This window comes from Furipterus horrens, unplaced genomic scaffold, assembly GCF_987537825.1.
Source record: "Furipterus horrens unplaced genomic scaffold, mFurHor1.1.pri manual_scaffold_2, whole genome shotgun sequence".
Classification (NCBI taxonomy): Eukaryota; Metazoa; Chordata; class Mammalia; order Chiroptera; family Furipteridae; genus Furipterus; species Furipterus horrens.
The window spans coordinates 188,870,388-188,892,894 of record NW_028327172.1 but is presented as its reverse complement, the minus strand read 5'-3'; the positions used below and the strand labels follow the sequence as shown (position 1 = coordinate 188,892,894).

The 22,507-nt window shown below is 39.8% G+C and overlaps 1 pseudogene; it reads left to right on the top strand.

Moving 5' to 3' along the window:
* The first annotated feature begins 15,739 nt into the window (after window positions 1-15,739).
* On the top strand, window positions 15,740-16,312 carry LOC150020173 (serine/threonine-protein kinase MARK2 pseudogene; annotated as a pseudogene).
* The last annotated feature ends 6,195 nt before the right edge of the window (window positions 16,313-22,507 follow it).

Below are 22,507 nucleotides of genomic sequence, written 5' to 3'. Positions count from 1 at the left end.
ACATCGGTGAGAAAACAGAATAAGGAAAAGGCTGTCTTACATCCTTCATCTGCACACAACCTACCACCCTACTACCTGGGGCTCAGAGGTTTCATATCAGATCAGGTTCATAAAACTACTTTACAAATATCCCATACAGATATAAGATGATCAAGTCTTATTTGACAATTATAAGGCACAGGCTAGCAGTTTTTCGCCCTGACTTCCCTATTCACCCCACCCCAGCAGAGTTAACTTCTGCTCCCCACAAGCAGCACAGAGAATGAAAACAAAGGCAGAACTTGGCCTAGTTCGGAGATTTCTTTGCCACCTCCTGGATATGGCTCACTTGTATTTGGAGCTATTAATCAGGCCAGAACCAGTAGGCTGTCAACCCCTGCTGATGGCACTGATGCTCAAAATGGAAGGCCTGCTTGCTGTGCTGACATCACTCTTAATGACTTAAACATCTGGAAAACAACATTTCACGGTGACGATCAGAACTTTCCTGATAAGCAATAACTCACTCGCTGCACATTGTGCATTAGAAGTACAACAAAAAAAGCAAAGTGGTGTCCCTTAGAAGGTGCAACCAGAGCTTAGTGTTTTCCTTTGAGACAAAGACTTTGGTATTTTAGAGAGGCCCCTTCAAGTAATAGACTGCATTCTACCAAGTCTCAGTGAATTTTTCTGGGATTATAGGAAATAAGTCATACTTAAATCCTGGTCTATTTCCAGCTTGTTAATACCAGTTTAAGAATATAAGTAATTTAAAAAATAGATGTTTCAAATCACAAAAGTAATATATACCAAGTCAAGTAACAGTGATGGGCAGGTTACTATATTTCTAAAGATGACAGACTAATTTCTTCTTAAATGGACTCTACTGAAATGTTATATCTTCCCTATTTCTCTTGTTTGTATTTCCTCCAGTTTCCAATGCTATCTCTTCCCCTAATGCCCATGTACTAGGCAGTTAGACAGGCAGCAGCAGAGTAGGAGAAGATAGGACAGGTAAAGAAGGTCACAGGGCAGAAAGCCCCAGGTGCCTAGCAATGGACAATTGTAGGGTGGGGCCTCACCCCCAGGGTGACCTTTCCTCCTCTGGTATATCTCTGGTCCTGGAGTTTAGATCCCCTGACCTTTCACATTGCTGGTCATGTTGTTCAGACCCTCCCTTGACCCTTCTTCCCCTAGCCTGTCACTAGTCCTATGGTAGATCCCCTTAGAAGAGAAACAAGGGAGCCAGAAAAGAGCCTCAAAGGACTCCCATACAAACCTCTGCACAACCACTCCCTTAAGAATTAAGCCCTCAAGACAATGAGATTCTGACCAGCATCAGATAATCTCAGCTCTGTAGAGCACAGAGACAAGAGTTTTGGTCAAACTATAGATAACATCTAGGCCTCAGTTGTGTTTCAGCTCCAGCCCCAAAAAGCAGTAAAACCAGAGCGGGCAATGTCATGGATGATATCAGGACCAGATGCAATGACTAACGACTTCCTTCCCTAGTGGTCACCAATCAGTAGAAACTACAACCCTGAAAGGACACACCTGAAAAAGCTGATGAATATTCTATTCAGATCCTAACCTGGGACCTCCTCTAAGATCCCCACCTTCAGAAAGGGGATAAAAACCCTTAGGATGGAGGACCCAGTGCAGCTCTCCCTCTACAGCACACCAGTGCCTTTCCCTACCTCCTTCTTTCCCCAGGGCATGCTTTCTGAAGCACACAGGAGCCCTTCACCCTCTCCTTGCCCCAGGTATGTCTAACCTTGCCTTTCTTTTTCCTAAGCATCAAGGGCCCTTCTTTTGCCTCTGAAATTGTTTCCTGAGCCCATGAAGCTCAGATGGCTCACTTCTTCCATGGCTCACTTCTACCTCTGTGACTTTCTACGTAAACTTTCCCTTGTATTTGAGTCTTGACTCTGAATTCTTTCTTAGCCTGAACTCATATACCAAGGTTGCTGAACCAAGGTCTAACATCTGGTGCAGTTTTCCCACCAACGCCCCCACCAAAAACCAAAAAGAAAGCACCAAAAGATAATCTTCAAGGTAAGTGAACAGCATATATCTGTACTTTCTGGTGTTCCTACAATGACCATATATTAATTAATCAAACAAACCCAGGGAGAAAGATCCATTTGGTAGAACTAGTTAAACTACTCATAAAAAGTCTCCACATCTCCATTACCCCTATGCTTTTTTCCTGCATTCTCTCTGGCTGGACTTAACATTCTTTCTTGTCAGATCTTGCCTTAAACCTGGAAGTGTGGTCCTATTAGCGACCTGCCACCTGGTCCCTCGGCCCTGGCTGGTTTAGCTCAGTGGATTGAGCGTCAGCCTGCAAGCTAAGTGTCGCTGGTTCGATCTTCCAGTCAGGGTACATCAGAGAAGGAAAACTCTGACTCCAAAAAACCTCCGCTGCCTTGCGGCATACCTCTTCAGGGGAAAGGCTAAGGGAGTAAACCCCGACAGAAAATCCGGAGCCGGAGTCCCTAAGGCGGTTTGACGTTGTAGTCAACACTGGCAACTCCTGCGGCGCACCTGAACCCCAGCTGTATTGACTCCGTCTTTCCCTTGGACCCTTCAGCTGCGAAGAGAGGGGGTGTCTGCTGCATGGGCAACAGCAGACCCTCCATATTACCCTGCCCAGGCTCTGTAGCTTCAGCGTCATCGCATGATGTCGATTCAACACGGGAGGAGACAGATACCATGTCACTCCCGAGTCGGACTGCACAGCCATTCTCGGCGGTGCAGATAGACTCTTAAGAAGCTACACCATCGTCTCTCGAGACGGACGGCTGCCGACGACGACGACCTGGTCCCTGGATTTAGATTCTGTCACTAACAGTCTTAGCAGTACTCTTCCCCATATACACCAAGCTTGACACGACAGTAGTACTGCACTCGTCTTCAAGTCAGGGATACTTTCACAAAATTTAACTTTCTTGCTCTCATTGATTGAATTCTGTTTTCCGATATTGCTCTTGTGTGTCAGAGCAGGCTTCTCTTCTCTTAGAGAAACTATATAGGTATGACAAAATGGACAAATACGCACATTCAAGCACAGGGTAATAATAACAAGGAAAGAATTAAGTTTAATATCATGCAAAAGGATGTCTTTTGAGGAATAGTTCATAATGAGGACCAAAAATCATATCCCTTTATTATTTATATTGATATTTAGGACAGGAATAAAGGGGATTCTGAACACAAACAGTGCCTAATAAATATTGTCAGCTTACCCCAATTCTGTAAACACACACATACAACTGATAATAAATACATTAAAATGTTAAGAATGTTTATTTCTGAGGAGTAGAAATTTGAATAATTACTTTTCTGGGTTTTTTTCTACTATTGTCTTTTTCCATTGTTTCCTCATTAATTTAGTCTGTGTGACTTTTATTATAAGAGAAAAATGATTTATACAAAGGAATAAATGCCAACAACTTGAATGCTAGGAAATTCACCTAAGCTCTGAAACCTCTAACCCACATCCAGCTGAGCTTGGCTCCAAAAATAATGAATCTAGCTGAAGGCAGCAGGGCAGCAGACTTACGTCCATTAAGCAGAACCTGAAGTGAGTCCTGAAGCTTTATGTTACTCTACGTGTTTAAGTAGAAAAGCAGCCCAAGTCTAGGCATTCCTTAGCAAAACACATGATATGTTTTCATAATCACAAGGATTTGGCTTCTGATCTAGCACAGATTAGCTGCTAAAAGCCAGGTCTGGCAACCGGCTGAGAACTACAATGGATTTTACTATGGATATATTCCCTTTACCTATCCCAAGAAAGAATGCTGCTCTAAAGCAAATGGAACCCCTAGAACATTAATGATGCCTTATTCATTCATTTCCTAGATATTTACTCAATGTCTGTTAACTTATGCCAGAACATTTTAGACTCTGGATATATAAAAGAAAACAAACCAGACCATGTCGCTTGCCACACAGATCTTATATTCTGGTAAATGTAGGCAATAAACAAAGATATAAAGAAAAATAAAGAAGGGGAGGGGTGCTACCTTGAGCAGAATTGCAATATTCTCTGACAACCTGTACATGACAACCTGACTACATGAAGTAAAAGAGCGAACCATGTGGACATTTGGATGAAAATCATTCTGGGCAGAAGGAACAGCAAGTGCAAAGACTCTGAGGTAGAGTCCCTCCAGCAATAAGCAGCAGAGCAGCTGGAGAATACAGAGTAAAGATAAATACTAGTTAGTCTGGAGTCAGATAACATAAGGCCTTTTTGGGTCACAGTAACGTTTTTGAATTCATGAGTGTAATAGGAAATCATCAGAGGGTAGTAGTATAATTACATTTTAAATGGCTCTTTATGGCCATGGGTGAATGAATATAAGTAAATGGAAATGAGAGTAGACACAAGGGGTAGGAGGATAAAGCAGAAGAGTCCAGGCTACAGATGATGGTGGCTTGGATGAAAGGGGTGACAATAGAAATGGAGAGAGGTTGTCAGGTTTGAAATAAGTTTTAAAAGTCTAGAACCAACAGTTTTGCTGATGTGAGATGTGAAATGAAGAGTGACATCAGGGGTGATGCCTAATTTTTTTACCTGAACAACTAGATGTCACTATTTATTTGAAGGGAAAACTATGGGAAAGGGAAAACTAAGCAACAGATTTGGTTGAGAAAAATCTAGAATTCAAGTTTGAGTATGTCAGGTCTAGGCAGACAATTAGATAAGGATTTCAAGTTCAGGAGAAAGATTCAGGCCAAATACAGAACCTGGGGAACCTTCAGTATAAGGATGGTAATTAAAAGATCACCAAGAGATCTTTAGAATTTATCTAAAGAAGAGAAGAAGGCCAGGGACAAGGTCCTGGGATACTTTGACTTTTAAGGTCAAATGGCAGTCAGGATTGATTGGGAGCAACATAGAGACCAGGAGAAGAAAAAAACCATGCCCCAAAGTGTCTAAAAGAATGCACTTTGAATAACACAACTATGTAAAGTTTCCTGGTCTTATCTCTGATCTTGGAGCCCTGGAGCAAAGACATCAGCTTACATTAAATTAAAATTCTTTTCCATTATTTTGATTTCTCTGTAGTAAACAAGTTAATACTACACATCCTATTATGGGTTCGTTTGTTTAGCCCTGAGCCCAATCCTGCTTCTTCCCCTTCTCCAGCCTGTGTCACCAGGGAATGACACTGGATTCAGCACAAGCTGAAGAGATCACAGATTTTTCAGGGTAACACAGCCTAAAAGCCAAACTGGATTGTGAGGATTGTAAACCAAAATTAAATTGCAGACATGTTATTCTGATGTAGTGAAGAGAAAATGTAGCTCAGATGTAAGTAAGCATCTTTTGTTCCTGCTCTGTTCCATGGAACTCTTGTGTATTTGTTTACTTCCTTACTCTTTCACCCTATTCAGTTAAATTTATTTTTAGCTATTGTTGGACATCCTTCTAGAGAGGCAAATACTAAGGACTGTAATGAATACATCCAAAGGTTCCAAAGAACTGCTTATTTAATGCATCAATGTCAACACCTTTCCTCCTAGGAGAGTCCAGGACTCCCTCTTGCTAACTCTGTAGTATATACTAAAAAGAAAAGCAAAGCAATATCTCACAAGTTATTTATCAAACTTCACTGATATTTTTAACAATGTCAGTGGGACAAGTCTCTCAGGAGTGTCACAGGAGTTAATATATAGGTAGAGAGTATAAGTGAACTTTTCTAAAATCACTGGCATGTATCTTTACTTCTATTATCCGTGATAGAACTTACAATGCATCTTAAAGAGGTATTTACTAGATAGCCCATGATACAAAGACTGAAGCACCCAAGTGTTAGCATAGATAGCTAAATATTAATAAAGAAAAGAGCAAAGGGAATAAGACATTATTAAGCATAATCAACTAGTGAGCATAATCCTGCTTCATTAGGAAGCTATAGCTTTACACATTCAGGGGATCACAGAAGGCGGGGAAGAAATTCTTATGCTGGGCATAAGCCAAGTAGAAGTCAAGATAGCACAGGGGAGATGCTTCTACTATGAGGCATGCACAACAGAAGCCAAGATGGCTACCATAAAAGCCTGTCTTTCAAGTCTGGAAAAAAGGATCAGATTAGATAAAGGGCACAGAATCCCCAGAAGATCTAGGAAATGGATTGGTTAGGGGAAGGACCCAGTGCCAGCCTGTGAAAGCTTAAGAAGTTGACTGGTTAGTTTGAAGAGGGCCTGGTCCATCCCAAGCCCGAGATAATATAACCAAGTTTAATAAAGAGGCTCTCTCTCGCTCGCTCACTGAGTAACACACCTGCTCTGGTCACTTGCTTGTTCTCTCCATACTACCTGTGTGGCTCTAGCAGCCACTTGGGGACAGTGCCTGCCAAAACACTGCCAGAACAGACTAAATCAACCAGATTTAGTCAGAAAAATGGACTAGGCCAATGGTACCAAATGTCTGGACACTGACCCTATTCCTGGGCCTGATGAAGACAAGATTGGACTTTTTCCATTGTGAGACAGATGGAGATGTAACATTGGGAACCTGGGGGCAGCCTTCTAGTTCCAACCAAATAAATCTTACAATTAGAACCACATACTCCCCCATAGGTGGGTTCCTTGAAATGCTTTCCTTGTGACTCTGAAAGAATCCCATTTCCACCGGCAATATAAGGACATGCATTCCTTGCATGAGAGCTACTCTGGGAACCTGCTATCAGTTTATATGGCAGGCAGAGCCTAGAGCATATGAAGAGCTGATTTACTCAATGGTGCCTGACTCTTACCTTTGCCTTCTTCCCAACATGAATTATTTTTTAAATATTTCATTTATTTATTTTTAGAGAGAGGGAAAAGGAGGGAAGAGAAGGAGAGAAACATCAATGTATGGTTGCCTCTCATGAGCCCCCAACTGAGGACCTGGCCCACAACCCAGGCATGTGCCCTGACCAGGAAACAAACCAGTGACTCTTTGGTTTGCAGGTTGGTGCTCAATCCACTGAGCCATACCAAGCAGGACATACATTTTGATTGTTAAAAAAATTCTCTCATTAGAAGGAGAGAAAAATCAAAGTAGCCTCTTTAAATGGGATAAGAATAGGTCATTGTTATCCCCAGACCACTAGCTATTTTGTAAGCTTTTTTATTCATTGTTGCAGAAACAATTTTTATAGACAAATAAGATCAGGGAATGCCAATTTAAAAATTTGGGGGATATTTTATTGTACTTTTTAATATGTAATTTTAAATATTCACTGTCTTAGCAAAATTTATACACATAATTTTTTAAAATTAGGTACCCCCAAATTGTATAAGCTCCAGGCTTCACCAAACCCACAACTTTTTGAGATAAAAAATACTGTTTAAAGGCATAGAGCTGGGAAATAATGATTAAACTGGGCTTAAAATTAGAACTGTTTGGTTTTAAAGAGTTCTTTCTATAGTATTATCACTACCTTAATCAATTAAACCTCACTGTGAATGAATTTCACCTCCTCCTGAGAATAAATAATTTTGGAGGGGAGAGAAAAACCTATGAGGCCTCTAGAAAAGAGGGTATCATAAGGCACACAGACAGGAGGTTAGAGGTACCTAAAGATAAACTATTCCTATTTCACAATTTGCTTTGACTTGTGCCACTGGCCTTCTGTTATAGGGCTGGCTAAAATAATTAGTTATTGAGTACACATAAATATGAACTTTTATTTTGTCCTTACGCTTGCATTTCTATAAATTTGACTATGGTTTCACAATCAGCCTACCCATGAAAATGTCTGATTGGGGAAAAGAAAAATCCATAATACATCCTTTGTTTGTGAAAATCTCTATCTCAGAGGTAACAACCTACTTTTATTTTTAGATGCATTGTATTATTGTGGCAATTGTGCTATTGGTAAATATACCCAGTGGCAATTTCATGACTTGCATACCCAATAAATACTATAAATAATTAAAGCTAGTATTAGGCATGCTAATAAATTTACAGAATTGTTTCCTAAAACAATTACATGAGTAATGTAGAAAGGTTACAACAGGAAGATAGGCAAGCTAATCACACATGAGATTTGATCATTTTTCTGAAAGATTCACAGTTGCTTTGCTATAAAAGCTAGTAGGAAAAACGTCCTCAGGGGACTATTCTCCTGGTTCATTTTGTACTGTGCTACTACCACCAACAGAAAAAAAAAGGGGGGACTAAAAACACAAGGTTCTATAATAGGAGTAAACCTCAACACACCTAATAATGTTCTGGGTAACTGAATTATTTATTTTTTGCCAACAGCAAGCAACAGGCAGCTTTTGTTTTTATTAATTCAGTTCAGCTGATAGGAGTAGACAGAACTGAAAGAGGAGAATGTGCTTTATCATCTGTAGACAAATTTCAATTTTCTCTTTCAAGTACAGTTGAATACATTTTCTTTGCAACCCAAAGACAGGAGATCTTGATTACTGTTGCAAGAATAATCTCAGCCTTTGTGTGAAGAAGATAGGGAAAATAAATAGTCCCTCTGGATGATGTGTCAGCTTGTGAAATTACAAAACAAGATATATTCTTGCAGGTAGGGAAATTAAATTAAGGTAAAATGGTAGAACCATTAAAATGACAATTGAAGGCTTATTTTGTAGGCTATGGATGGCTTCCCAATGGTTCTTTGTCCTTAGCCTCACCCCAGGGACACAGACAACAGAACAAAAAACAAACAAGGTCAATAGAGGGGCAACCGTCTGGAAGTACAGGTCACTTAGGTTGTGGGCCCTGTCATGAATTGCTAGCTCTTTTGTAAAATTAAGGTTCCAACTCCCTTCTTCCCTTTCCCAACAACCACTCTTCTTTCAAGTCTATTTAGACAGAAAAAGAGTTGATAATTCTCTAGCCTTCTTCTCAGTTTTACCAATCTTAAAAAAGATCAATCCAACACTAGTTCAGTTGGAGTCTTTCTTTCCATTAACAGGAGGATGCTAAGCATTCACCCTCTTGAATATTAGCAAAAGTTTCATTTGTCACTTGTACTTTATCCCCATTCAAAGGACAAACATCACTTGGGCTTCTGTTAAGAAACAGAGCAGAAATTTGTCCCAATAGTACCACCAGGCACTAGTTGAGGAACCAGCCCATTATTGCCCTCTCTCAAGTATTCTGTTTTCTCATGCACCCCTCAGGACGGCCCCAAAGCCTGCCCACTCAGCGCTGCTCTCCCATCACCACCCACACTTCTATCCCTCCTCTCTCTCCACTGCTCAACTTAAATAGCTCACTCACAGCTTATCTGATCAATCATTTTGTAGTTAATAGGTGACAGTGGTTTAATGTGCAAATTTACAGAAGTATGAGTTCAGGCCTTCCCATTTTACAACCCACTCCACCTTGGGTACTACTTTATACCATGAGATTAATGTAGATTTTCCAGGCCTCTTTTTCTTTTACCTTGCATCAAAATTTAACATAGCTGACCACATGTAGTGTAAGCCCTGATGCAAGCGCCTGATCTAAGCTCTGATTGACAAGGCATTCACCTCAAAGACTGCTATCTGGAATAAACACATTGCATCCCACAGAACTACGTAGAGCGTTCAGCCATACCTCAGAGTCCTTTGTTTTAGAGATATGATTTTAGATAACTGACATTTGTGCTACTTATTTTCTCTCTTCCCATGCTTCCCATTATTGAGTTTTAAATTCACCAATAGAGTGAGCCCTCAAAACCCTAGGCCTCCAGTTTGACCCCAATAAAAGCAGAATCCCCAAGTTTTCTCCCTCTCCTCTCAATCCCAAAGACAAGGGGAGAAGAAGGGACTCCCAGGTTCTTTTTGTCAATTCAACGATCATATAACTCCCTGAATTACTCAGGTAGAAATTAGATTGAGAGGCCAGACATGTTACAGTAATGGAGCTTACAAATAAAAGGAAATATCTGAAGTAGGGAGGAAGTGTTCTACAATCCCTCTCATACCAATATTCTCCAGCATTCTGTTCTCCTAAACCAGTGGTTCTCAAACTTCCTAATGCCACGACCCTTTAGTATAGTTCCTCATGTTGTGGTGACCCCCCAACCATAAAATTATTTTTGTTGCTACTTCATAACTGTAATTTTGCTACTGTTGTGAATTGTAATGTAAATATCTAATATGCAGGATGTATTTTCATTGTTACAAATTGAACATAATTAAAGCATAGTGATTAATCACAAAAACAATATGTAATTATATATGTGTTTTCCGATGGTCTTAGGTGACCCCTGTGAAAGGGTCATTCGACCCCCAAAGGGGTCACGACCCACAGGTTGAGAACCACTGTCCTAAACCATTAGGTTTAAACTTCAGCTTAGAGAGGGGTGGGGCTCCCCTCCCCACACCAAAAAAGGCATCAGCAGCAGCAGCCTATCATGACTTTCCTGTTCCCACCTTTCAGTCACCTATCCCTCATAAAAGTTTGGTTATCTCTGAGATCACCTTTGGCAACTCTGATTTTTCAGCCCAGAATCCTCCAAAACAGACCAAAAATCACATTAGTTAAATTAATTTGTAATCATTCTATATCTAAAGTTTAAAATTTATCCCCAATTCTATTTCTTATACCAAGATATAATTACATGTTATTCAGCATTTCTATCAGAGGTCCTGAAATAAAGCAAATGGCTTAAATTCTAATAATAAAATTCTAATATTCTAGAGATATCCCAAATTTGAAAATAGCCCCCTTAAAGTATTAAATTACCACCCCCCAAATTAAAGTCCAGAGGTTAAATCACCATGAAAGCTCAAATACAAAAAAAATTAAGGTTCAGAGGAATTAAAATCCAAATTCTCATGCCCTTGTGTGCTACAGCTCAAAGACCTTAAAATCAGACTCTTTAAGTGAAAGTCCAAAACTCATCCTGATGAATTTCTTCTTTTACTTCCACTCACTCAAATGAATTTTCAATGCCTGGAACAGGTATCGTTCCTTCAGAGATTTAGAGATTCAGAAATTATGTCATTTCAAACACAAGTTTTTACTAGCTATATTTTAAAAATGCAAAGAATCTGGAAAAATATAAAGTTGAATTTATATCATAACCCATAACATTAATAAACTCAAAAAATCAATGGTTTAGTGTAAAAAAGAAAAAAATAAAGAAACCATGACAAATTTGCTTTGTCAACCGATAGTGTCAATTCAACACCAGTAGGAAACACCAACTTGAACCAGGATTCCTTCTTAATAGGCATTTTCTTTCTCAAGGTCAACACTATAAGATTGGAGTGATAAAGAAATTTCTAATTATGACTCAAAACCCATTAAAGAAAATACAGTACTGAATCTAAAGAACAAAATAAATAAAATTGAAACAGGCTCATAGACACAGAGAACAGACTGATGGTTAACTAAGGGGAGGGGTAGTGGGGGAACTGGGTGAAAAGTTGAAGGGATTAAGCAGTACAAATTGAAAGTTGCAGAACAGTCATGGGGATGTAAAGTACAGCATATGAAATATAGTCAGTAATATTATAACAGCTATGTATGATGCCAGTTGGGTACTGAAAATATCAGAGAGAACACTTCGTAAAGTATATGATTATCTAACTGCAACGTTATACACTTAAAACTAATACATAATAACATGAGTGGAAACTGAAATTAAAAAATAAAATTAAAAAATACAGTACTGATATATTTTACTACATGAAAAAAATAGCACAGTCAAAAGACAAATGACTCACTTAAGAAAAAAATACCTGAAACTAACATCACAGGCAAAAAGTCTATCTTCCTCTAAAAAGAGCAGCTACATATTGAACAGAAATAAATCAATAAAAGCTCCCTAGAAAATGGGCAAAGAACATGAGAGCCAGTTTACAGAAAAAATACATTTAAATAGCTCTTACACAAATGAAAAGATATCTACCTTATTCATATCATATTATTAAATAATAAATACAAATTAAAACAACACTAAAATAACATCTTTCACCTATCAGACTGGCAAAAATCTAAACATTCCATAATACTCTGTGAATGAGGCTATGATGAAACAGAATTCTCATGCTGTAAGGAAAATGCAAAATGTTAAAATATTTATGGAATCTGGCAATATATGAACATGACATATGGATTTATCTTTTGATGCAGCAATTCAACTTCTAAAAATTTATGCTACAGCTATACCTGTTTAAAATGACAAGTAAGTTTACTCATTATCACATTATTTGTAATTGCAAAAAAAAAAAAAAAATGGAAATCACCTAAGTGACCATCAACAGAGGTCTGTTTAAATAAACTGTGATACATTCACGTAACAAAATATTAATACTGTAAAAAAAAGAGAGAGAGAGAGAAGCTCTCTACATACCAATGTGGACATATTTCCAGAAAACATGGTTAAGTAAAAACAAACAGAAAAACACCAAGGTGAAGAACAGTGTATAATCTGCTTTCTTCTATAGAAAAAAGAAAAAAATTAAGACTGTATATTCATATTTGCCTGCATCTGTATTAAAGAAAAGGGCACACAAGGCATACATAGTGAACAGGATCTATTAAATTAGTCTAAGAGCCAGGTTGCCTGGGTCTTTCTCCATCACTTACAAATTATTTAACCTCTGTGACCCTATCTATAAAATAAGAATTATATGAATTCTTACCTCACAGGGTTGATACATGAAACAAATGAGAATATTTGCAAAGGACATCAGGCAGTACTAGGCACTTAATAAGTATGACAGAAGTGTTCATTACAAACAACTAAATAAGTAAAACCTGTATGGGATAGAACAAGAGGTAAGATTTGTCAATGTATACTTTTCAAATGTTACTTTAGTTTTTAACTACTACTTTTTAAGTTTTGTATATATGGTTCAAAAACAATAGAAAATAAATATATAAACTTAACAAAACTGGCTCACACCTATGAAATTTAAACAGAAGCCATTCCCAGATCCTGGAATAGTTAACACTTCTGGTCAGATTTTTCTTGCTAAAGCCCCTCAAAGCTTGCCTTTGTTTACAGCCCAGAGGATGCAGACTTGTCTCTATAGAAATGCATATTTGATTGCATAAAAACACCACTCTCATGTGTGCAAAATTGTCATAAGCTGCAACGCACTACAGCTGTAAACACAGTCAGTGTTTAGTCTGATGCCGTCAAAGTAGAACCCCTCGCACTTCAGTCACTCCACAACCACGCCAGAAATTTTATTTCACAAACCATCTACAACACAGAATTCCTCTCTTTTTTGTTTTCTCTTTAGTCCTGCTCTTTTTCTTAGATGTTGGGGAGTGAGGAGGGTCTGAAAGTTAACGTAACTCTTTTTCCCTCAGAGATAAAAATGAAAAGAAGTGAAGCAGCAAGAAAAGAAAAAGATTTACTCATAACTGCTGGAGAAAATATTTAAGGCTGTGGCTTACAAACTGTGGAACCCCAAAATTAGACAGACCTACCAACTATGTCACAGGCAGGAACCAAAGGAAGATGGCGCAGCGGAAAATTCTGTCACCCCCACGGCCTGGAAGCGGGTAGTAAAATGGGCACTTCCTATGGTCAACTCTCCTTAGCAGGAAAGGAAGGGGCGGATCACACGGCCAAACTGACCAATCAGAGAACTCAATGGCCACCTCCATCGGAAGAAGTGAAAGAAGAGAAGCATTGTGGATGGTGGTGTTACATATATGTCTCTCCACAGTGAAGGAAACAGCAACCAGAAAATAAGCGTTCCCACTCCTGGACGTACTGAGCAGTATCTCCTCTTGGGATCTTTTCCTTCTGTGTTGCAGCAACCATTTGTCAAGTTCAGTGGCTGTTTCTCTTAGTGGTATCTTCATCCCACTTGGTCACAGGGAACTTTGAGGTTGGCTGTAACTGCAAGGTGAGCTACAAGTCTCTCATAGTGTATATGACCTCTACTAGGCATCCAGGTTGTTAATTATGGTAACCATATAATAGTATATTTCTTAAATTGGGATGCTTGAAAGTGAAAGGAGGCAATACAATTAAAATTATAAAATGTTTGAGATACTGTATTGGTGAATTTACAGAAAGTGCAATTCAAAATTCATTTTGTTAACTTATTTCTAAAAATAACTGTATTCAAGCAAAAACTTAAAAATGTCTTTAAACATTAAAAGTAACATAGAATGAAAAACTTTGGCACATATTGGTGTATGTCAATTATTTCCAGCTTAATTGTCCATAATACTGGGTCACTAATGTTTTTCTGAAGAATATGTTTTAAATATGGTGTTATTGTTTTTAATTTTTTAAATTGTCTTCTGTCTTCTCAAATATGTATTTGATTATTGAAAAATGGGAAATTTTAACACCTCAATTTAAACTTCACTGTAGATTATAATATTTTAAATTAAGAAAAGCTCGAACAAATTATACTAAAGACAAAATATCATTTCCATTTTTAAAATATGTATATTTTTTAGCCAAAATATTTTCAGAAGTACTATCTGTTAGGTCTGGTGAGAGTGAGAGGAGAAATGACAGAACAGACCATGAGTCTAAAAGATTTATTTGGCCAGCCGCACAAGCGGGCTGAGACCAGGAAGACAGGAAGGTGGGAATATGTCAGCAGCAAACAAAGGCAGAAGCTTTTAAAGGGGGAAGAGAATTGAAGGGACTCTCTGTTGATGGCTTTTGGGAGATTGGCCTTGGAAACAGAGGGGTTTGCTGAAACAGAAAGGTTACTAAGTTCTTGCCGGCAGGCTAAGATACCTTTGAAGGACACAGGCCTTCACTGGTGTAAGCAGTTATTGTGGGGGCAGCAGATTTATTGGGGGATAGGCAGTCCTTGATGCCAGCAGTTACTGTGGGGGCTTGCTAAAACCAGACCTGGATTCCCAGAACTCAGGTCTTATGCCTAAGACTGTCTTTTTGTCTCTCTTCAGAGTACAGTAATTCAGCAAACATTTGTATGGCACAAACTTCCTAACTAGTTTTTCATTTTGTATGATTATTTTGAAGGTTTTGCCAAATTTAGATGCTGCACATTGAAAGCATTTTACATTTCATTTTGTTTCTCTAAGAATGTGAATTTATTCAGTTATAATAGGAGTTGCATCAAAAGAGTCTTCATATGCGTTAATATGTCCCAAGTTACAATTATAGAATTTCAAAATTAAATCTTATACAGTAATCCCTCTCTATATCATGGTTCACTTATCGCGGCCTCCCTGTATCATGGTATTTTTAAAAATATTATATTTAATTATTTATCGTGGATTTTTTGCTATATCATGGGATTTTGCAGTACTGTATACGTATGTTGTTAAAGTTACGTAGGTTTAAGAGTGTAGAATATGTTTAAGAACATAAGTAGTGTTTATAAAAGTGTGGAAAAGGTTAATAAGAGAGTGGGAAAGGTTAATAAGGGACTGGGTTAATAAGTGTGTGGGAAGGGTTTATAAGCCTTAAAATACATATAAATACAAAATTCAATGTAAGGTGTATTTTCACCTATTGTGGGGTGTGTCTAGAATGTAATACCCACAATAAGTGAGGAAATACTGTATTGCTATGTGGGATATCTGAAATTTTCCTGCCTATGTTTTCCTCTAGGACTTTTATGGTGTCACTGCTTACATTTAAGTCTTTGATCCATCTTGAGTTTATTCTGGTGTATGGTGTAAGTTGGTGGTCTAGTAGGACTTAAATCACCCAAATATTACCCAGTTATTTGAGGTGATTGCCACCGAGGAGGAAGGTTTTATATTCCTAGAGCATGTAAGCAGAGGGGACTTACTCAAATACTTAGTAAAGTACGGCCCAGGACCGAAGAAGCAGCCCGACCCATGTTCTGGCAGCTCATATCAACACTTCAGTACTGCCACCAAAAGATCGTCCACCGGGACCTGAAGCCCGACAATATACTGGTTGATGGTGAGAGGAACCTCAAAATAGCAGACTTTGGCATTGGTAAGGAATTTACCAACGATGGGCTGACCACTTTCTGTGCTACCTCACCCTATATGGCCCCAGAGATCTTCCGGAGTCAAACCTATGACAGCCTGAAAGTTGATGTCTGGAGCCTGGGGGTAGTTTTGTATAGGATGCTGGTGAGGGATTTGCCATTTGAGGGGGACACCTTTGGGAAACTGAAGAACCAGATCCTGAGTGGGCAGTTCACCATACCTTGCTTTTTATCCAAAGAACGTCAAAATCTCTTGAAAAAATTATTGACGCACAACCCCAAGGAAAGGCCAACCCTGGAAGGCATGCTACAAGAACCATGGGTCAACATGGGCCAGGGGGAGGAACTGAGGCTGTACAGGGAGCCACCCTGGGGTGACCTTGACCCCCAGGTGGCAGACATAATGGAGGACATGGAGTTTACAAAGCAGGAGATCCAGGAGTCATTGGCATAAAACAAGTACGACAGGGTCATGGGAACTTACCTGATCCTCAAAACCACTAGAGCCCAGATGAAGGGCCACACCATCCAGGTAAGGCCCTGCCCCACTCCTAGCTCCAACATCTGGGAGAGCACAAAAGAGCCTGTCCTTCCCTCAAGCCACCTGGGGCCAAGGATGTCCATCAGAAGCCAGGTCCACCATGTCTTCCTCCAGGCTAGAAGAGTGGATGAGCATTCCACCACCCAGCCCGGCATTCAGCTCCATCAATTCCTCATCCAGCCTGGAAGGAAGGATGACCGTACCTCCACCCAGCGTGGTGTCCAGCTCCACCAAGTCCTCATCCAGCCTGCTAGAAAGGATGTCCGTTCCTCCACCCAGCCTGGTGTCTGGCTCCACCAAGTCCTCCTCCTCATGCAGCCTAGAAGAGAGGATGGCCGTTCCCCTACCCAGAATGGTGTCCAGCTCCACCAAGTCCTTGTGCAGCCTGGAAGAGAGGATGACCATAACCCCACCCAGCCAGGCTTCCAAGACCAGCACTTCCCTACCTGACCCAGAGTCCAGGATGGCTACCCCCAGTCCAGCCCTCCAGTGTGACCCTGGTGGCTCCCCACCCCACCGCACCCCCGCCCAGCAGCAACAGCAGTAACGCTGGAGGATCCCAAGAAGGAACCACTGATGGCAACCGCCTCCAGTCTCCACAGCGTGATGGCGGGACCCCCGGCTCTCCCTCCAGCCCCAGCCAGGGCCAGCAGGGGTTAGCTCGGAGGGTACTCAGGTTTTTCTTAAAATGTATGTGCCGTGGGCCATTCACTCACAAGCACCAACGCAAAAGGACAAGAGTCAAGCCAACATAATTTTTAAAGTTGTGGACAGCCTACAGCACCAGATGTAGACACAGACAGCTGCAGGTGACAGGACCTGGTCCGGTGGATGACGAAGGTGTGCGAGCTGCCACAGCACTCTCTGCATGGGATTCACGCCAGGAGGGGATCCCACATCCCCATAGACTGTTTGATCCTGGGGCCCTTCTCCCCTCCCCTGCTCCCTTGGCGTCCACATTTAACGAAGTCCTTGGTTTTCCTGAATTTTTTAATAAACTTGATGATTTGATCCACAAAAATGTTTTGGATTCTTTGTTTTTCATCCTCTACGCAGAATTGGAGCTGAGCATACTGTGTTTGAGAAGTGTGTAGTGATGTAGTACATACCTGGGCTTCCCTACGGGAACTCCCAACAGTTAGGAATGTGGTTTTACAGGGAAAAGGCCCCTGGGGCAGCATGGGCCACGGGGAGGAACTGGGCATGCTGGGCAGGTTCCAGACACCAGGGCCCAGCAGGGGGTGAAGCAGGCAGAGGTGTCTGCCGTCAGGCAGCTGGCAGCCTGGGTGCTCAGTGACATCAGCAGGAACTACCTCTCCTGACCTATTGGCTTTGTTTGCTTCCCTCTGGGCTGCTGTCAGTGTCAGGGGGGCTTTCCCTTTATATGGTCAGACATGTAAAGCATTGGAGGAAGAGTGCTCCAGGCTGAGGACGCAGCCAAGCTCCAGGAGGCCCAGGCTCAGTGAGTTGCAGTGGGAGCAACAGGAGATGTGGCCGCACACACAGGTCAGCGCTCGTGGGCCACGGGAAGGGCGTGGGCTTTACTCCGAGAACAGTGATCAAACCCATGCAGGGTATCAAGCAAGAAAGTAATACAATCCAATGTATGGTTTAATGCCAGTCAATTATGGTGAATATTCTTTTTCTGCAAACATTTTTATTGATTTCTACATATTACAAGACTATCTACATGTAAAATGATTCACCAGGCAGGGCAGGTTTTCTTATAACCACTGAAGAAATGTGAGTTGGAAACTTGTGTGTGTCTTTCTCACTTTGAGCCTTACCACCCCAGTGCCCTGAACACGCGGGAACGCAAATTAATCAAATGTTTCCAAAGGGAAAGCCCTCCCTGCCTCTGCAGAGCTGATTGCTTGTTCTCACCTCACTGATAAGCTGATCTTCTTGTGTTGGGCACAAGGAACTCGCTGTGGTCCTCTGGTTCATCTGTGCCCTTCCCTGAGACCCCAGTAGCATATAGCATAGACCTGTGCGTAACTCTCATAGCTTCGTATTGTCACTCACTGGTTCCCTTGCCCTCCTTACCCTGATCTTCCATTCCTGAGTCTCGGGGACTGGAAACTATGTCGTTCACCTTTGTATTTCCCATCATTATTAGGAAGCCAGGTCCAGACTAGGTGCTGGGAAAATGAGGGACAGCTGAATCATCATCCCTGTGACTATACAAGGGATTGTCCCCAACCAGGACACATTGGAGTGAAAAAGGGACTGTGGTGTATGATTGTGCTGCAACAACAGTGTAAAGCTGGGCTGGGCTTGAAATGGGATGTATGCGCCTCGGCGAACATTGTGAAGCTTTATGAACAAAATGGTGAAGTTTCTAATTCTAGGATCTTTTAGAAGGCCCTCTTACTCCATTTGCTGGAGCTGCTTTAGCCCGATGGTCCTCACAGCACGGGAGACGTCATAATATACACAATGTATTTAAGTAGCAAGGGCATCAAGGTTAAGTCACATAGGCTCACACTTTCACAGTGTAATTTCCTTCTCAATTCTACTCTAGTATTTTTAATTATTACAAAAAGTAGCCCTCAGTTTGGTGCTAGATTATTTTAAACCCCCTTAAACTCCCACTAATCTTCATTTTACATGACAACTAAACCAACCTCAGAATCAGGACCTTTGAATAAGAAATGGGATTCATCCAAGGAGCCCTGGATTCTTTTATTGGATAATAGTATTAGAAATCAAGATCTGGGTGCTCGGTATGTTCATTGCTACTCTGTAACACTGCTTCTAGTCTCGTCTGATAGGGCGGGAACATATATGTGTTTACACTAACCTGTGTATATATAAATGTAACAGGATAACAGTAACAATATATGTATAGTACCATAAAAATAGTGTAACCATTTATTTCTTTATTAACAGTATATGAATACCATAAAACTAGTGTAACCATTTATTTCTATATTCTGCTAAATATGAATTCATACTAGTGTTTTCAATCTGTTAAGACATAGATTGTTCTATATTTTCCCTTGCTTATCAGTAAACTTCTTCTGCAATAGTGAGAAACCAGTTCTGTCTGCCATTCACTTACTTAATTGCCCAATTCCCGTGTGCATGTACAGCAAATTCAGAACTGTTAACTTGTATCCTGTGGGACACAATTTACCAACCACAGAACAGCGCTTATGCAGTTTCTTCTGCCTTCAGTCTCACAGACTTCATTCATTTCCATGGTTACTTAGCTCAGCACCTTTTCCTTCCATCCTCTTCAGTAATTTTTTTTTCTCCATACATTTGTAATATGGTTGGATTGTTTTTGTTCTTCTCTATTTAAAAAAAAAATCCTTTAGTTTAGTCATGTTTTATTCTCAATACTTTGTTCAGACCTATATTCCAGTTCATTAACTCTCTCTTTAACTGGGTTTACTGTACTATTATAAACTTTGGGGTTCTTCATTTTGATTATTATATTTTTCAGTTATGTGGGTTTTTTTGGGGGGAAGGGGAAGTTTGCTGGCTCATTTATTAATTTATTTCTCTTTCATTTCTTTCCCCCACTAAAAATTTTGTTTGTTTGTTTTTCTATTACAGTTGTCCCACTTTTTTCCCTAATGCTTCCCTGCTCCCTGCCCACCCCTTCTCCCACAGTCAGTCCCCACCCAGCTGTCCATATGCATGGGTCATTTATACATGTTCTATGACTAGACCCTTCCTTCCCCTTCTTACCCTCTTCTCTCCTTTGCCCCTCTCCCCTTGTCACTCTTGCTCTGCCCCTTGTTTACATGCCTCTGATTCAGTTTTGCTCATTTGTTTGTATTGTTCATTAGTCTCCTGTATTAGGTGATATCATATGGTATTTTTCTTTCATTGCCTGGCTCATTTCACTAAGCATAGTTCTCTCTAGTTTTATCCATATTGTTGCAAATGATAGAAGTTCCTTCTTTCTTTCTGCTACATAGTATTCCATTGTGTAAATGTACCACAGTTTTTTGCTCCACTCATCTACAGATGGGCACTTAGGTGTTTCCAGCACTTGACTACTATAAACAATGCTACTATGAACATGGGGGTGCATAGGTTCTCTTGAATTGGTGTTTCAGGATTCTTCGGATATGATTCTAGTAATGGAATTGCTGGGTCAAAAGGCAGTTCCAATTTTAGTTTTTTGAGGAAATTCCATAATGTTTTCCACAGTGGCTGCACCAATCTGCATTCCCACCAGCAGTGCACTAGGGTTCCCTTTTCTCCACATCCTCACCAGCACATGCTGTTTGTTGATTTGTTGATAATGGCCATTCTGACTGGTGTGAGGTGGTATCTCATTGTGGTTTTTACTTGCCTCTCCCTGATGGCTAGTGATGTTGAGCATTCTTTCATATGTCTATGGACCCTCTGTGTGTCCTCTTTAGAGAAGTGTTTGTTCAGGTCCTTGGCCCATTTTTTAATTGGATTGTCTGTCTTCTTGATGTTGAGTCGTATGAGTTCTTTATATATTTTGGAGATCAATCCCTTGTCTGAGGTATCATTGGCAAATATATTTTCCCATATGGTTGGTTCCCTTTTCATTTTTCTGATGTTTTCTTTTGTTGAGCAGAAACTTTAGTTTGATGTAGTTCCATTTGTTTATTCTTTCCTTTATTTCCCTTGCCTTAGGAGATATATCGGTGAAAATACAGTAGTCCCTCTCTATATCATGGTTCACTTATCATGGCCTCACTGTATCGTGGGATTTTTAAAAATATTATAATTATTTATCGCGGATTTTTTGCTATATCGCGGGATTTTGCGGTACCGTATACGTATGTTGTTAAAGTTAAGTAGGTTTAAGAGTGTAGTATATGTTTAAGAACATAAGTAGTGTTTATAAAAGTGTGGAAAAGGTTAATAAGGGAATGGGAAAGGTTAATAAGTGACTGGGAACGGTTTATAAGTGTGTGGGAAGGGTTTATAAACCTTAAAATTTATATAAATACTAAAATAAATGTAAGGTTCCTACTTCGCGGATTTTCACCTATCGCGGGGGGCGTCTAGAATGTAATACCCATGATAAGTGAGGGAATACTGTACATCATTCAAAATTCAGTTGAATTTCTTTAAATTATTTCATGATTTTGTAGGAGCTAATATGAATGTTTTCCTCTATCACAAGCTTTTATTTCAATAACAAAAATCTTCAAAATCTGAATTTTATTAGCATAACAATTTTTGAATTGTTGTAATAAAAATGTCTAAATGGTTTTTCACAGAATGCAACATTTTATACATTTTATTTATCAAAATTTCAGTAACTTTGTAAACATTTTGAATTTATTTACAAAACAGTTTTAAAGAGTCAAATATTTCTAAAATCCTATTTAGGAGCAACACAGAGAGGAAACATATGCTGTTAGGTTTGAGGCTTTTTCTAATACTCAATTTTCTAGTTTTATCACAATCAGTTTTCTAGTTTTGTGACCAAATGCAGGTCCAGCTGCTGGCTGCAATGAAAACCAGACTCATGACACCGGTGCTGATGAAAAAGGAAAGTGGTTTATTCATGGACCCAACACATGAGAAGATGGGGGACTCTTGTCTCAAAGCCCATTTGAACATCTTAATGCAGGCAGGGATTTTTAAGGAGAGGAAAAGGGAAAGCAGAACAAAGAGATCAAGGGGAGAGGGTTGAAATTTTCTCTAAGTGCAGACCAGCACAGTTCATTCTAATAAGGATCTCAAAACTGGTCCAATGATGATCTGATGGTCCTGGTTTTAAGGTTGAAGGTCAGCAAATCTCACAAAGCTGAACGTCGAAGCCTGTGTCTTTTGAAGTTAGTTCCTAGAATTCTTATACAAGCATTCTGTTTATCTACAAGCTACATATTAGAGTCAGCATTTATAAAAAACAACATCAAAGGAATGGTAGGGTGGGTTACAGTTTCCCACTGTTACAGTTGTAGTCATCAAATTGTTACATGTAACAATATTTGTGAATTTTGACAATTGTAGCTTACATGGCAATTGCAGTTTGGGTATATTTATGAATTATGTTTACCCCATAGCTAATACCGGAGATCTAGTTATTTCAAAGATTTCTCAATAATAATTTTTACTTTTTTTACTATGACCATGTGCTCTGCCCAATATAAATTCACACCC